Here is a 13,294-nt window from a genome sequence, read left to right as displayed (position 1 = left end):
ACAGGTTATTTCCCACAAAGTCGCTCAGAAAGTGACAAGCAAATGTGCACCTCCCTTCCCTGTTGGTACAGAGGTTCAAGGGGCTTTAGAGCCAGGTCAGTGGTGTCCAGCTCCCAAGGCTGACAGATGGGCTCAAACTCCCCCACCAGGCCCTGTTCTGCGGCTGACACTCACCACCCAGGTTCTCGGGGGGGTGGTGTGTGTGCTCTAATCACTGCTTCAGCGAGTTAACGAAAACAAGCATCTAAAATGAAGAGGGATGACGAGGCATTGCACGTCCACCACGTGGGGCTTTGTTCACCATGTCCAGCACGACTGGTGGACAGCTGGGCTCGGGGGCTCTGCAGTCTTACTTTATTTCTACTATGTTATAAAATCTGTGCTTGCACCATTGACTCTGTGAGAACCTGGCGGACGTTCGGTCCGTCCTGCACCCGAATCACTGACAGTGAGAGGCTGTGAGCGCACTGCAGGGACAGGGAGCCAGAGGCCGGAAGCTGAGCTAGAACAGAGCAGGATGGACAGACCCACGTCCCTCTGTGCCTGGGACGTTGCTTCTGTATTTGGACGTGGCTTGTGAACGTCCAGCAGCAAACGGTCACTCAGGACAGGTCGCCCCTCGCATGCAGCCCACACCCGCCAAGCTCGCTCAGCCCTGAGCAAGCATCTCTTCAGCACTTTTGCTTCAAGATGATTCCACCACCAGCTCACTCGGCGCCCCAAGTGGCTTCTGCGTCTGAGCCACAGGTGTGACCTGAGCCTGAGTTTTGCCGTGAGCGAATGCAACCTCGATCACACAGGTCACTGGGCTTCTTTTAAAGCTGGGGAACATTAATGAGGGTGAGGTCCAAACATTTATCACCATGTTACACAAAACAAAGCCGGGTTGTAGTGATTACACTATGTACACATGTGCTAAAACTCACAAAACTGTACAAGAAAAAGAGTTCGTTTTACTTTAATTTTTCTTAAACATTTTTTATTTAAATGGTTTTTCCAGGCTTAATGATGCCTCGGAGGGGACATCTGTGTAAAAAAAATCGGAGGCACACACATTCCTAACCACATAGATGCATATAGACATATGCACAGACACACCCCCACACACAGAGACACATGGACACACAGACACACACACACAGAGCAGCCGGCCACCTCTCCAGGCCGTCACACTGTCCAATGTGAAGACTGACCAGAGGAGACAGGGCTGCCAAGGGGATACCAGCTTTGTAGCTGCCTCTGTGCACTGGGGCCTCCAGAGCAGTGAGCCCCGAAGGGCCCCCCCAGAAGTCCCCGCCTCTCGAGTTCTCTGCTCACTCTGGAGCCTCACCGACCACAAATGGGCCCTGGGCCAGAGGCGCCTCCTGGCCCAGACGTGGGCTGGACCGCTGGGCCTAGACGGCAGCACTAGGCCCCAGGAGATCCGAGAGGTGGTTCTCAGGGCCAGCACTGGCCGCTCAGCAGGCGAGGGAGCCACATGGGTGCTGCCCGTCCCAAATCCACCCCCAAGTTGGGAGCAAAATGAAGGGGTTGTCCTTCAAATGTGGGGAAACACATTTGTGGAATTTTCTCTCTGGCGACACAGGGAAGAAACGAGGCCGGAGTGGTGAGTGACAAGGACATTGGTGATTGACGTGGGCGCTGCTCGAAGGCACAGTGGGGTCCCTCACACACCCCCGTGAGGCTAGGAAGTGGAGCAGCTACCTACATGCGGGTTCCGAGTTTTAAATGTGGTTTCCAGCAAGACAGAACTTGTGAGGGTCTTAACAACCCTTCTAGAAATTTGCCAGTCATCAGTTCTAGTCACCGTTTAAACTGAATTATGTGTACATGAACGAATCCCATGTTTTAACCTGGTGTGTGAAGTGTAGCGTGTAGGGGGCCCAGCGGGCAGTGAGTCCCTCGGCCGCCCTCTGTACACAGGTGCCGCTCTCTGTCCGCTCGAGGCTGCCACTGGGTCCCCCTTCCTCATCCTGCGGCAGAGCAGGGGGCCCAGGCTCTGTCCAGACTGGCCACCGACCAGCTGGCTGGGGGACGCCGTGCAGCCCTCGGGAGAAAGTGGCCTAGGCTTAATGAGCGTATCCTGCCTCTAAAATCCCAGTGACTCATTACAAGAAATCTTGACCAAAACTGTCTTAGAAGAAAACCAACCTTTCTTCCACGAATGGCCCGTTTGGGTCGCTCACTGCACTCACATCACATGTCCAAGTGGCCAGGTCAGACCTCCTGTCCCCCACATGTGAAACATGGCCAGACCCCAGAGCATCAGGCAGGTCAGCAGGACTCCAGGGCCAGTTCCCTGGCATGGTCACGATTCTGCCTCCACTGCCCCACGGGCTCAGGCCAGTCCAGCCAGCCCACCGAGGGGCCGAGAGCGGCTCCTGGCTTCTCTGGGATTTGCCCTGACGGTAGCCACTACCCCTGGCCTGGGCCACGGAGGTTCTGCCAACAGCTAGAGACCAGAACACAGGGCTCTCTCCCTTGACACTCGGGGGGCATGAAGGATCTGGGTACCAGGCTCCCTTTCCTCCCCTCGGCTGCACTGCCTGCTCTGACGTCTGGGTCAGGGTCCGAGGCAGGGAGGGAGAAGGACGGCAGCCCCCAGGAGGGAAGGGGTCCCCAGGGAGCTCCAAACACCCTGCCTCTCTTGGCCCCAGGCTCCGGGCACAGAGCCTTCAACCACGACAAGCCCCTTACACACGCACACACACAGACACACACACCCCACTCCCACTGCCCTGGGCAGGCGGCCCCGAGGGCTAGCCCACCACCCGCGAGAGGGATGAGCGGGAATTGAAGACCCCGGGTACCTAAGTCGGTTCACTTCCACTCTGATCCGGGGCACAGGGCAGGGGATGCCCACACCCTCCTCAGCCCAGCACACGAGCTCCCACACCCAGCTGGCGCTGCAGCCTCAGAGGGCGGGGGCGGCTTGGGCAAGGCCCCCGGAGGAGGGCTGAGGTCCCCACGCGGGGCTGGCTACAGCCCCCCCCACCCCACCCCCCACGCCTGTGAGCACGGGCGCCGCGTCTGGCCGCGTTGGCTTCGTCACGTGACCACCGTGGGCTCCTACCACCCACTGATTCTAACCACCGACACACACTCTCAGCCCCCAGGCCTCCGAGCCGAATGTTTGGTTAATACACACGGGCTCGGCTCACCTGTGAGGCTTCATTCTGCCGGCGCTGCTGAGATGGACACCGCGGGTGGCGGCTCACGCCACGGCTCAGGGTCCGGTCTGGTGGGGCCTCTTCCTAGCCTGCAGGCGGCCTTCTCCCCACGTCCCCACGCGGCAGCGAGCACTCCAGCGTCTGTGCTGCGCAGCTCATCACGGGGCCCCGCCCTCACGGCCTCAGCTGACCCTAGTGATTCTCAAAGGCCCCACCTCCCAATCCCATCACACTGGGGGGGCAGGGCTTCGATACAGGAATGGGGGACACAGACACTCAGTGACCTCCAGCTTTGCTCCGCCCTGACCCCCAGTGTTAGGTGATCCAGAGCCCTGCTCCACGGACCCTCCCACCCAGGAGCCCATCAGCACTGAGCACTCATTCCTAATCGCCCCCAAGCTCCAGACCACAGACCTGGCTGCCCACTGACATCTCCTCTTGGTTGTGTAAAGGGCGACTCAAATGACTTTCTTACACCTTTGTTGACTATGATTGACATGCAATACACGGTACATATTTAAAGTGTGATGAACGTGACCAGCGTACAAACCCCTGAACCAGCCCCCTCCCCAGCTTCCTCATGCCCCTGTCTGTCCCCCTTGGCGAACTCCCTATCTCCCTCCCCAGGCAGTTGCTGATTTGCTTTTTTTTTTTTTTTTTTTTTTGTGGTACGCGGGCCTCTCACTGTTGTGGCCTCTCCCGTTGCGGAGCACAGGCTCCGGATGCGCAGGCTCAGCAGCCATGGCTCACGGGCCCAGCCGCTCCGCGGCATATGGGATCCTCCCAGACCGGGGCACGAACCCGTATCCCCTGCATCGGCAGGCGGACTCTCAACCACTGCGCCACCAGGGAGGCCCCGTTTTTTTTTTTTTTGGCCAAGTGGCTTGCAGGATCTTAGTTCCCCAAGCAGGGATCGAACCCAGGCCCTTGGCAGTGAGAGTGCAGAGTCCTAACCACTGGACCACCAGGAAATTCCCTGATTTGCTTTCTATCACAAATAAGTTAGCTTGCATTTTCCAGAATTTCACATAAATAGAGTCACGCAGTAGTGTTCTTTTCTGGTTTCTCACACTCACTACCACCTGTTCGCTCAAAACTGCAGCTGTTTTTCCATTCGCCTATTAGTGAATGCAGGCTGCTCCCAGTTTGTGTTGCGGGCATCTGTGTGTAAGCCTCCATTTCTCGTAGGTAAACACCCAGGAGGGGGTGGCTGGATGATAAGGCAGTTGTATGGTGAGCTTTCAAAACAAACTGCTGAATTGTTTTGCACAGTGGTTGGATCATCTGCATTCCCACCAGCAGTGTGTGAGTTCCCACTGCTCCACAACCTTGCAAACACTTGGGATGGCCAGCCTTTATATTCTAGACGTGCTAATAGGTGTGCTGCGGTATCTCATCGTGGACTTAACATTTTTCTAATGGTTAATGATGCTGAACTAATTTACCATCCATATACCTTATTTGATGAAGCATCTATTCAAATCATTGGCCCATTTTTTATTGGGATGTTTGTTTTCTTATCACTGAGTCTTGAGAGTCCTACAGAGGTCTGGGCACAAGTCCTTTATCAGATATTATTTGTAAATATTTTCTCCCATTCCCCTGGCCTGTCTTTTCATTTTCTTAACAATGTCTTTCGGGACTTCCCTGGCGGTGCAGTGGTTAAGAATCCGCCTGCCAACACAGGCGACACAGGTTCAAGCCCTGGTCCGGGATGATCCCACATGCCGTGGAGCAACTAAGCCCGTGCACCACAACTACTGAGCCTGTGCTCTAGAGCCCACGAGCCACAACTACTGAGCCCACATGCCACAACTACTGAAGCCTGTGCACCTAGAGCCCATGCTCCGCAACAAGAGAAGCCACTGCAATGAGAAGCCCGTGCACCACAACAAAGAGTAGCCCCTGCTCTCCACAACTAGAGAAAGCTCACGCGCAGCAGCGAAGACCCAATGCAGCCAAAAATAAATAATTAATTCAAGAACAAAACCAAAGAATGTCTTTCAAAGAAGTTTGTAAATTTTTTTTGATAGGTAAGAAGTGAATTTATTTAGAGAGAAACACACTCCACAGACAGACTGTGGGCCATCTCAGAAGGTGAGAAAGGCACCAGGGTCTGGGCTTGTCAGTTTTTATAGGGGTGGGTAATTTCATAGGCTAATGAGTGGGAGGAGTATTCCAGCTATTTCAGGAAGGGTGGGGATTTCCAGGAATTGGGCCACCGCCCACTTTTTGATCCTTATGGTCAGTCTTGGAACTGTCATGACGCCTGTGGGTGTGTCATTTAGCTGGCTGATGTGTTACAGTGAGTGTATACTGAGGTTCGAGGTCTAGTGGACGTCAACTTGTCGGCCATCTTGGACCCATTGGGTTCTGATCAGTTTATGTCACGTCCTCGGGCTGTGTCATTCTTTCCGAGGTTGCGCTCTGCCCCCTTCCCTCCTGTTTCATTCTCCACTCAGAGATTTTACCCCCATATTCTTTACGGAAAGCAGAAGGGTGATGGTAAGGAGTTTGTAATGTTGATGAAGTCCAATTTATCCATTTTTTTCTCTTATGAATTGTGATTTTGGCATCTTATCTGAGAACTTTTTTGCCTAACCCAAGGTTCCAAAGATATTTTTCTGTTTTCTTCTAGAAGTTTTATAGTTTTAAGTTCTACATTTAGTTCTAGGATCCATTTTGAGTTAACTTTCATATACGGTGTGAGGTTTTAAAGTTCAATTTTATCGCATAAAGATATCCAAATTTTTCATCTGTTCAAAGATTATGCTCTTTCTCCACTGAACTGCATTTGCACTTTTATAAAAAAAAATCAGTTGTCCATGTACACACGGGTCAATTCTGGACTCTAGCCTGTTTCTTTGATCTATTTGTCTATCTTTATGCCAACACATATTGTCTGGATTAGCCTTGAAGTCAGGTAGTGCTGGTCCTCTAACTTTGTTCTTTTTCAGGTGAACTTTGGCTATTCTAAAGCCTTTGTATTTCCAACAAATTTTAGAATGAGTTTGTCAATTTCTATTAAAAAAAAAAACCCTGCTGTGATATCGACGGGGACCGTGATGAACATACAGATCAATCTGGGGAGGATGGACATCTCAACACTGAGTCCTCTAACCCATGAGCACTGTGTATCTCCCATTCACTTAGGTCTTATTTAATTTCTTGCAGTAATTGTACTAGTTTTCTGTGGTTGCTGTCGCAAACTACCACACACTTAGTGACTTAAAACAATAGTAGTTTATTTTCGTACAGTCTGGAGGGCAGAAGTTCTAAATGAGTCTCGCAGTGTGAAACTGGGGTGTCAGCAGGGCCTCCTCCATTCAGAGGCAGGGGGACCATCGTTCCTCACCTGGTCCAGCTTCTGGAGGCTGCCAGCATCCCTCGCCCTCCCTGGTTCACAGTCCCTCTCCTGTCTTCACAGCCAGCAGCTTGGTGCCGCCTCGTCTTTCTGGGTCAAATCTCCTTTGCCCCCTCTTATAAGGACACTTATGACAGCATTTAGGTCCCACCTGGGTAACCCAGGACAATCTCCCTGTCTCAAAGTCCTCAATCACATCTGCAAAGACCCTTTTTCCATTTAAGGTAACATTTCCAGTGTGCCCATCCCTCCCCCAAATGTTTGCAAACGTTTTTGGTGGTTACACCTGGGTGGGGTGGGGTGGGGTTGGGGGATGGGAGGAATACTCCTGGTATCTAGTTGGGAAGGGAAATGAAACTTTAACTGTGATGAAACACACTACACCCTCAAGACGCTACAATTAAAAAGACTGACAACACCAAGTGAAAATCGTACACACTGCAGGAGGGCCGGTGAGACAGAACCACTTTGCAAAGCAGCTGAGCAGATGCTCAGACTCCGCACGACCAGCCACTCTGCTCCTGGGCACACGCCACACAAAACTTGTCCACGAATGTTCCAAGCAGCTTTTTGCGCAACAGACAAAAACTGTTTGAACCCAAACCTTCATCAACAACGCATGGCCGGACACTGAGGTGCAGCCGCAATGGACGCGCCCCAACAAACAGATAAGCTGCTGATATGCACGCAACTCAGGTGAACGTCAGGGAAGAGCAGCCACCACAATTTCATCAATTTCATTTGTGTGGAATCCTAAAAATGTGAATTCTAATCACTGGCGACAGAGATCAGGTCAGTGGTGCCTGTGGCTGAGGTGCAAAGATACAAACTTTAAAAATCTTTAACAAAATCTTTGCTGCCACCAAGGAAGCTGCCAGCACAAGTGTCCTGAAGCCATCAGTGCAGTTCTGAGACGCGTGACTCCCAGCATCCCAGCATCTGGGTGCTTGGGGGGTGGCGGGGGGCGTCCTGGAGGGTCCGGGAAACCAGGCCTATTGCTGACAAATGCCACAGAAGGGCCCCTGAGGCCCTCTGAACCCAGCATTTTCTAGCAAATACAAAACATCAGTCCCAAGAAACGTGCTCCATAACTTCCCCTGTCAGAAAAAAGCTGATTTCACACTGTTATTTGGAAACCATTACAAAGCAAAACTGAGCTTCCTGTTTTCAATGCTTACTTGCCAAAACCCCAGATGTGCTTTCTGGCGAGTGACTCTGCAGCTGCACACCTGATTTCCAGCTGTTTCCCCCGGTTGTGGGACTGACCAGAGAAAACAGACCCAGTCCCCAGGCACACAGGCGCATGAAATGAGGCTGTGAGTGTAAAATGCACATCAGATTTTCAAGACTTATGAAAAAAAGAACGTAAAGTATCTCGTTGATATTTTCATATTGATCACATGTTGAAAGGATAATAGTTTGTATATATTAGATTAAATAAAATATTATTATAATTAAATTCATCTGCTTTTTTTTTTACCTTTTCAGCATTAACTATTAAAATTTTTTAAAATTATATTTTGGCTTGCATTTGTGGCTCATGTCATATTTCTTTTTTTTTTTAATTCAAGTATAGTTGATCCACAATGTTGTGTCAATTTCTGCTGTATCATATCATATTTCTAAGTATCTGTCCCCAAACAATTCAATCTGTTCTTTAGTGGTACAGACCCATGAAGCAGGAGGAAATGCACAGAAATGGCAAAGGCGAGTTCAGACAACGGGTGGCTCCGGCGAGAAGGAAGGAGTTTAGTCAGCAAAGAGCTAGGCCTTCACCAGAACTGGCTGAGGGTCGGGCCTTGGGTGGGTGTGGACTCCGTGAGCACAAGCCCGCCCTCCTGCACTGCTTACTGCTTTGTCAGGACCTCCAATACTTGGAAATTAAAACAACGTACTTCTAAATTTCCATGGGTCGAAGAGAAAAAAACACAAGAAACTCAGAAAAGGTTTTAGGCCAAAAAGAAAGGAACAACACATCAAAATCATGGAATGCAGCCAGAACAATATTTAGAGAAAATTTTATAGTTTGAAATGCTTATATTAGAAAAGAAGGTCTCAAACCAAAGATCTAAGCTTCCACCTTAAGAGAGGAAAAGAGCAAAGTAAATTCAAAGTAAACAGAAGAAAGGACATAATAGATACAAGAGCAGAAATCCATGAAATAGAAAATGAACAATCAAGAATAACCAACAGCTTATTCTTCAAAAAAAAAAAAAAACCCCAATAATATTGACAAATCTCTAACTTACATATGATCAAAATAAAAGATAAAAGACACAAATGATCAGTATGAGGAATAAAAGAACCTAAGTCACTATAAAACCTACAGACATTAATAGCATAGTAAAGGAACATTATTAAGTTTATGCCAATAAATTCAATGACCAGATAAAATGGACAAATTCTCAGCTGCTCCAGCCAAGCAGACCAGGTGCCTGATCTGGGGGAAAGGCACCACAGATACCCCCAGCCCTGGTCCCCAGCCCACCACAAGCCCAAGAGACTCACCTGCCCACTTAATCCACAAACCGTTACCAATGACAAGTTGTTCTAAGCCGTAAGTTTGGAGTCACTGGTTAAGCAGCAGTACATAAGTAGAACCAACGTTAAGTGTGTGTTGGGTGGCCTAAGTGGTGGAAATACCACGACCAGAAGGTAAGAGAAGTCAGAAGTGCCACCGGCAGCCCTGCCCCGTCCAGGGCTGGTGTGGAGGGAGGGGAGGAAGAGGGTCACCCCCAGAGCTGGGTAGTGGGGCATAGCACTCAGGGCCGGAGTCCTCTGTAGCTGCCGTTGGGCACCCCCTACGTCCCCAGAAAGGACACAGGGCTGGAGGTGCCTAGGGCCCCACGAACCCCACATCCAGAACGAGGGCTCCCGCGGAGCAGCTGTCAGCCGAGCAGCAAAGGTTTGGGCCTGTTTCCTCCAGTTTTGTGGCTGAGCCATCATAGCGGCGGGACCTGGAGAGCCCTCCACGGGTCAGGCGTGTTGTTCATGGGCTGCACGCTGGCCCCAAAGGGACAGTCCCCGAGGCCCAGAGCAGGCCTCCCCCGTCCTGCCAGCTCCGGCGCCTGCGTGCACATCGCTCACTTTGCTGTGTTCTCCGTAGCGTCTCTCCCCACAAGGAGGGGCCTGTGCACCTTCTCATCTGACCTTCAGACTGAACCCAGGGAAACCTCCACGTCCTGGAAACGTTTTCCACTTTCAGTTCCAGCGCTGCGCTGATGGAAGGAATCATTCGAAGTTCCAGAGAGATTTGCCAGCAGCTCTTTCAGAAAAGGCACCAAGGCGTCCAGCCTGTGAATATTCAACACCTGTTGAGGACGCTGTCGGGAAGTGTTCTCACCTGTGACTCGTTCAAGGAACCCAAGTGTCAGGCCTACACAGACGCACACTTGGTAAAATAAATGTTTGTTACGAAACAGCACGTTGGCCTGCAATGGTCCTCCATCCCGTAGGCCTTGGCAGGAAAGGCCCCAGAAGGGCACTCAGGCTGTCTGAATCACTGAACTTTCAGGAAGTATTGCAGGACAGAGGATCACGGGCTCGGGCACCCCTTTACTCACAAGCCATCACACGAGAACTGGTTACACATGGCCCAGGGAAGCCGTCGGCTTCATTAACCCTTCTCGCCCACGCTTATGCATCATCATTTTATTTCACTGAGTCGTTCCAGCACCAGGAACCAGGCCCACCTGCTCTTTCTGAGTCTATGGAGGAAATGGACGGAGGGTAGATTTAATGCTTTAATACGATACTCTTCTCTGGAAGAAAAAGATGGCTGCCAGGGTTTGGAATCTTCCTCCCAAATGAACTGAATAATACACATTAATAATATTTCAGATAGACCTTAGAATCCCAAATCCTAATCAGAGAGAACAGGAAGAGAAGGCCCACGTCCATTCCCGGATATGCAGTCAGTGTGTCCCCCCGGGACTAAAGCACTAAAAAGTAACTTGTTAAGTGGGATTAAGAAAGAAAACACTACAGCCTACAATGGGCAGGCTACAGCATTGGGCACAATTTTTAAAATACTTTGGGGACTTCCCTGGTGGTGCAGTGGTTAAGACTCTGGCTCTCAATGCAGGGGGCCTGGGTTTAATCCCTGGTCAGGGAACTAGATCCCACACGCATGCCGCAACTAAGAGTTCACATGCCACAACTAAGGAGCCAGCGAGCCTCAACTAAGGAGCTGGTGAGCCACAATTAAAGAGCCCACGAGCCACAACTAAGGAGCCCGCCTGCTGCAACTAAGACCTGGTGCAACCAAATAAAGAAAAAAGAAAAAGAAAACAAAATAAAATATTTTGAGTAGAAAGTCAACACTGACTTGACATAAAAGTCAAGTCTGAGAACGAAATGCAGAACACTCAGGCTCGCCCCTAAAATGAGAGAGAAACCAAGGGTTTACAGCAGGTTTAGAAGCAGCTTCATGTCCCGAGAACCACACATGGTGCCATGTCGACCACGACACCCCACATGTCCTCACACCTCTCCACGCTCTGCGGCCTCTCGGCCTCATGATGTCCCCCCAAGGGGTGGGGGCTCTGCCAGCCCACCTCCTGCATGGATGACACAGAGCACGTGCGTGCCACCCACACAGGTGATGCAGGACGGGGACGCCTTGGCCAAGAGCTCCACGTGGGCAGTTCTGCCCACAGGACGCTGGGCTGCAGGGCCAGCATTTTAGTTCACACGCATCCACACTCATCCCACGTGGATGGAGCCCAATTTACATTTGGTAAATGTAAAATCCTGGTTCCAGAAACATCTGCTAAGCCACTTACAACATTGACGCAGCCGGTGGTGGAGGAAAGGTTTTGGCGGCTTAACTGGTTTTCACTGGCAGGTGAGGGTCTGGCCTGGCGACCTGCAGGCACACACCGCCCAGGCCAGCTGCTGACCTGCCCAGGTGGTGGGACCTGAGGGGATGCTCACAGCGGGTTCCAGCTGCTGCAGGACAACCCCTTCATTTTGCTCCCAACTTGGGGGTGGATTTGGGACGGGCAGCACCCATGTGGCTCCCTCGCCTGCTGAGCGGCCAGTGCTGGCCCTGAGAACCACCTCTCAGATCTCCTGGGGCCTAGTGCTGCCGTCTAGGCCCAGCGGTCCAGCCCACGTCTGGGCCAGGAGGCGCCTCTGGCCCAGGGCCCATCCCTTCTTCGCGTCGGAAGCTCCAAGTCACCCCACGAGGAGGCTGGTGTGCCCAGCACCACCCGAACTCCTAGCTGTTTGCACTTCCATGGCTGGGTGGGGCGTGTCTGTCCTGTCTTCCCCTCTAACCACGGTGCCCAGCGGTGTCCCGCTCGCCACAGGGCTCAGCGAGTGTCCAGTGGGTGATCGGGTGAGCGCCAGAGAGCGGGACCCACCTGAGGGAATCAGGCCCACCTCTGCTCACATGCGGGCAGGTACACATGGCCGGGAGCGTCCACTGTGATGCGAAAGCAGTGGGTGGACACTCTGTGAGGGGCTGACTACACCAAGAGAGCCCCGAGTGCACAGGCAGAGGTGGACGCAGCGTCCTGGGCGGGATGCACATGCTCGTTTCAACTGGAGTCCCCAGGGAGGGGCAGCCCGGTGCCTGTCAGTTGTGCCTCGCCATCCCACCCTTGGCTCCGCAGGCACTGGGCCCCCAGAGACCACGTGACGAGGTCACAAGGAGTCGGAGGTCCCACAGACCTCTCTAGGTCAGACTCAGCTGTGGGATGCTAGAGGTCAGAGGTCAGAGCATCGCACACTGACCCACCCGTAGGGGTGGGAGGCCTGGGAGAGTCTCCGGGCCAGCCAGAGGGGCGGGGTCCGCAGGGGGACGTGGCCTGCACCAAGGCTGTGAAAAGGCCCTAAACCTGGGGACGACGGGCAGCAGCCAGGACCCCCAGGCGCCCGTTGCCCGTGTGTACGAGAGGAAGGCGGGGCCCAGCGAGGGGGCGGCAGCACTGCCACACCTCCTGCCTCTCCCGGCTCTGCCTGTAGGGGCCCCACGTGTGCCGGCCGGGCCCTCAGCGGGAGGATGCTGGGGGACGTGGGCCATGGGGCAGCAGCAGGCCTCCGCCGCCCTGCAGACCACGGGCTGTCGCCACCCTACACCAGCACCGCCAGGAGGTTCCGCGCTGCCCTGACGGCCGCCTCTCCTCAGCCTGATGGCTCACGTGTCGACCGCATTCTTGGGAGGGCTTGACGTGGGCACAACCCAGCACCTGAAACAGCTCTTTAACTTGGCAGACGCCAGGGATCCCGCGGCAGCAGTAGGCGCACTGAGCCGGGTGGACCCCGACTCCCAGCCTCCGTGTGACGGGTGCCAAGGGAACTGCTTTCCCTGAAGCCGGTTCAGTGCTTAGCGCCCCCGTGGCCCAGCTGGCTGCCAGCCACCCAACACTGAGTCAATGATAACGATAAAAAGACAATGTCAGGAAAAGCCCTCCTGTCATTATTTGAGGAAATTATTAAACTAACTCCAGGGGAAAATTATCCTTTTCATTACATTAAGCTCAAGCTGCACCCACCCTTGGGGAACTGCCCTCAGGGGGACAGGAGCCCCTCCTCTAGAAATGCCAGGGTTCCACCATGTCCCTGGGGGCGGCAAAGCTGGCGAACCTCTGACGTGGGGGAACAGAAGTGCCATCCCTCCAGCTGGGTGTGTGGGTCATGGTCCAGCATCCCCGTGCAGCCGCCTGGGGCTGGCCTTGGGCCGGCTCCTTCCCTGCCCTGTCTGCTTCGCCCACCTCCTTCCGCTCTTGAGCTCTGCTTTGGGGAACCCAACCCA

General features: G+C 52.9%; 1 protein-coding gene across 1 annotated transcript in view; it reads right to left on the bottom strand.

Annotated features, from left to right (window-relative positions):
* Positions 1-13,294, bottom strand: part of B3GNTL1 (UDP-GlcNAc:betaGal beta-1,3-N-acetylglucosaminyltransferase like 1) — a gene marked incomplete at both ends in the record, with an annotated part of 128,371 nt that overhangs the window by 24,657 nt on the left and 90,420 nt on the right. The gene's annotated exons all lie outside the window — the stretch shown is intronic.

This window comes from Hyperoodon ampullatus (genome assembly GCF_949752795.1).
Source record: "Hyperoodon ampullatus genome assembly, chromosome: 19".
In the NCBI taxonomy this organism is placed as follows: Eukaryota; Metazoa; Chordata; class Mammalia; order Artiodactyla; family Ziphiidae; genus Hyperoodon; species Hyperoodon ampullatus.
This window is presented reverse-complemented; position numbering and strand designations above follow the sequence as displayed.